This window comes from Etheostoma spectabile, unplaced genomic scaffold, assembly GCF_008692095.1.
Source record: "Etheostoma spectabile isolate EspeVRDwgs_2016 unplaced genomic scaffold, UIUC_Espe_1.0 scaffold271, whole genome shotgun sequence".
NCBI lineage: Eukaryota > Metazoa > Chordata > Actinopteri > Perciformes > Percidae > Etheostoma > Etheostoma spectabile.
The window spans coordinates 120,541-124,825 of record NW_022605575.1 but is presented as its reverse complement, the minus strand read 5'-3'; the positions used below and the strand labels follow the sequence as shown (position 1 = coordinate 124,825).

Here is a 4,285-nt window from a genome sequence, read left to right as displayed (position 1 = left end):
TGACAAACACTGAAAAAAGCGTCAAAAGTGTTAAAAAAAGGGACAAAAACGCAAGAATGAAAATTAAAAACACTGAGAAACAGCGTCAACAAAAGACGACACAAGGGTTAATGGTAGCAGGCTAGGTGACTGCACTCTATTAATCAGAGGAATCAACATGATTTATGAATCAGAATATTAAAGACATATGAAATCCCATCCGTCACTGCCTCTCGCCAGGCACCAGGATAGCTCTTAAGCATTTAAAACAACCTGAACATCCAATCATTTGTATCTTAAAATCCTCACAGGTCTCTGATTGGAGGTCCGTGGGCAGATCTTTGACGTTAAAGACAGTTAAATAGTAGTTACCAAGGGTGGGGGTGGAAAAAATCAATACACAGGCGCCATTATGGATTTTTTTATTACATATGTGTAAGTTTGTCTGCTTGAAAATCCCATTTTGCAGCAATAACATTAAAGTGATATTAACAAACAGAGGAATGTTTCTTATTGGATAAAAACAGGAACGATGGAGAACTGAGATTGTCAGAACTGAGATCGAAATTTTTTTTTTGAAACATTTTTTTTCATTTTAGTCACTTTTATTTACATTTGTCTTTTTTGACTTTTTTACATTTGTCATTTATTTCTTTCTCCAAATGCTATGGAATCGACGGAAAATCACCCAAATTCAATGAAAGTAGTGACCTGATTATTAAGTTAACTTGTTTCCCCACAATTTGTCACTTTATTCACATTTTTAGTCACTTTGTTTTGTATTTTTTTCTCATTTGTCCTTTTTTTTTTATACATTTGTTCACATTTTAGTCACTTTTATTGACATTTGAACTGATTATTTAACTTGTGAGGAGCATCCATGTTACTTTTTTGGGACAATTGGGACAACAATCTGATTTAGAAACCTTTTGTTAAAGGGGTCAAATTTGACCCGAAGACACCAGGAGGGATAAAACGTGCATGAAGTGAGAAGAGCTGCTGGCAGCCAGTCTGGAGACCACTCTTCTTGTGGACTGTCATCAACATGATGATGGTTTCTTTCTTCTCATCAGCACTGACCATGAAAAACTCAGCTGGAGAAAGCTGAAGTGTTTGGTTTGATGCGGGAGCAGCTCTTCACTCAGGAAAAGCAGTAGTGAACAGATGAGACGTTTCAGCTGTGGGGCCCCTGGAAATGATCCAGACTGAGCTGTGTGTGTGTGTGTGTGTGTGTGTGTGTGTGTGTCGCCCTGCAGCATCTGACACACTCATCCTGGTGTGTGTGGGTCCATTAGCTGACGTGCTTGTCATGGCGTTGTCCCAGACACCTGGACTCTGCTGATGGACATGTTGTTGTCTGATAACAACAGATAAAGGTCTCCATTTCTATCAGCGAGACCATGTGTCATGGATAGAGTTTCCTTTTTTCACAGATTACTCGCTGTTCTTTGGGTTTAATGTGCCGTTTTTTTCTGATAATGAAAATGAAAATCTATCAGAAAGAGACACAAAAAGGAAAGATGGAAAACTAAACTCAATGCTGGATTATTTTAGCTCGTGGCCTCCGGCTGTGGAATTTATAGTGTTACTTGTCTAATTTTCTTACATTTTCTTATGTAATTATAAACACATTCTAGGTACTATAGAGAGTGGAGTGTGTATGTGTGTGTGTGTGTGTGTTAATGTGTGTGTGTGTGTGTGTGTGTGTGTGTGTATCCGGTACCATAATTTTCGAAACAAGTCCAAGTTAGAACCGGTTCTCTATGCCCAATCCTACTGATTTTAGTAGTACCTAAAAAAATGTGTGGTGTGTGTGTGTGTGTGTGTGTGTGTGTGTGTGTGTGTGTGTGTGTGTGTGTGCGTGTGCTGTTAACATTAAATATCAAAATATGCTGAAATACACCTATGACCTTGACCAACTGCCAGTTTCATTGTTTGAAAGCCACAATGTCTCTCTCTCTTGGGGGGAACAAATTCTCTGGCCGGGCGAAGCAGAAAAAAAGGGAGGTAACCTTGCACCTTATGATGTCATAGGGGGCAGGATTCCAGATTGACCCATCTGAGCTTTCATTTTCTCAAAGGCAGAGCAGGATACCCAGGGCTCGGTTTACACCTAGCACCATTTCTAGCCACTGGGGGGCCATAGGCAGGCTGGGGGGGCTCATATTAATGTTAAAAACCCTCATAAAGTGACATTTTCATGCCATGGGACCTTTGTGTGTTGTGTTTTGACGACAATATCAGGTACATTTCGTTTCTTTTTCAGGAAGATGAAAACCTCTCCCTTCTGCAGCCATTCTGACTGTTATGGTGAATAATTATTTAAATAGTTAAACCGTTAAACTAACTGTGTCAACATCATCATCAAGTGTAGCCTATATTGACAAAATCTACAGGTAGCGTATATTAAAAATAGGAAATCAATTTCAATTCAATTTTGTGTCATGCTTGGTTGGATTTAACTTGATGAATTTGGCTTCCCCGTGTCGAAAAAAACAAACCTTCACCATCCATACAAGGCCCGCCCTCCATGTATGTCAACAACATAATCATTACACACACACACACACACACACACACACACACACAGACACACACACACACACACACACACACACACACGCTGTGATTGCCAAGCACTGCAGATGAAAGACGTTAACGAGACGGCTTCTTCTTCTTCTTCTATGGTTTAACTGCCGCTGGCTGATCTCCATCGTAGATCCTAACACTGCCTTTCACCAGCGGCAAAAAAAGGCCAATCAAAGATGCAAATAAATCCTTTTTTTGTCACACAATGTGATAATTATCCACTGATTAGCTTTTTAATTCATTCAAAGCCAATTCATTGTCAACAACAGCTCAAATGCCTGAAGACCAGAAGCTGACGTCACGGTCAAAGCTTAATTATATTTCAACTAGCTTTAATTTTTTTTGTATGTAGTGTGTTACCAACGTTACCATGCAATTACTTTCCACTGCACTTTAATGTGGATAGCTTCTGCCCAAAACTTTATTTGTACTACCTTTAAATCCATTGTTATACTGCTCATTTTTGCCTAAGTTATTATACATATCTATCTGTAAAAATTCCGTTCATAGTAACAAGGAACAAGCGCTTCATCAATGGTTTGGTTTCGATGTAGGAAGTTACTTTAGACCAAAAGCACAAAAGGACTCGGTCGAGACCAACTGGAATATTTGGCCAAAGACCAATGGCCGACTCTTAGAAAAGCCTGAGTGCAAATACCGACAAACCTGAGAAAGGACTTGTGTACAACAGCACTAGCCAACGCACATTAACACCTCACGTTTACGTCCTATGTAATATCTCCTCATCAATATAGGGTAGAGTCTTTTGTTGTTGTCTAGAAGCAGAGAAATTAGATGCTTCCACTAGGGCTATGCGATTGTAAATCAAGTTACGTAATGTTTGATATCTCTGTATCACGTCAAGCTAGCGTCGTCCCGAGTGTTTAGCGTGATAGCTAACATCTGGACCTTTCCAAAGAGGTCTCCTGTGGGACCCTAACCCGTCCAGAAGTTCATTAATCCAGCCTGGAGAACTGCAGTGTCTTTGTTTACTAGCCCCAGCCATCTTGACCATGTATGGATACTAAAACAATCTTGACTCCCAGAATATTGTCAAATAAGCGTGTGTCGACCAATCAGGGGCTGTCTCCCTGACTATCTTCTTCTTCCTTGGTGTTTTCATCCACCATGTTGAAGAGAGTAGAGGGTAGAGTCTTTTTTTTTTGGTCTACAAGCAGAAAAATGCGATGCTTCCACTAGGGCTATGCGATTGTAAATCAAGTCACGTAATGTTCGATATCTCCGTATCACGTCAAGCTAGCGTCGTCCCGAGTGTTTAGCATGATAGCTAACATCTGGACCTTTCCAAAGAGGTCTCCTGTGGGACCCTAACGCGTCCAGAAGTTCATTAATCCAGCCTGGAGAACTGCAGTGTTTTTCTGAAGCCTTTACACAATCATTTCGACCATGGATGTATAATAAAACAATCTTGACTCCCAGAATGTTGTCAAATGAACGCGTGTCGACCAATCAGAGGCTGTCTTACTGACAATCTTCTTCTTCTTTGGTAGTTTTCATCCCCAATGTTGAAGAAACCGCCACTCTCCTGGCTCTGATCCTTCGCTGCTACGTAAACCAAACGTGGAACAAACTTAAATGTAACAAGTGATGCGTAGCTTCCATAGCACTGAACCGAACTGAACCGAACTGTTTAATGCACATTCCATCACAAACAAATCTTGCAAGGCAAGGCAGCTTTATCTGTAGAGCACATTTC

The 4,285-nt window shown here is 40.4% G+C and overlaps 1 protein-coding gene across 1 annotated transcript in view; it reads right to left on the bottom strand.

Annotated features, from left to right (window-relative positions):
• LOC116685806 (SH3 and multiple ankyrin repeat domains protein 3) overlaps nucleotides 1-4,285 on the bottom strand; it is a 122,862-nt gene that overhangs the window by 27,923 nt on the left and 90,654 nt on the right. The window lies entirely within an intron of this gene.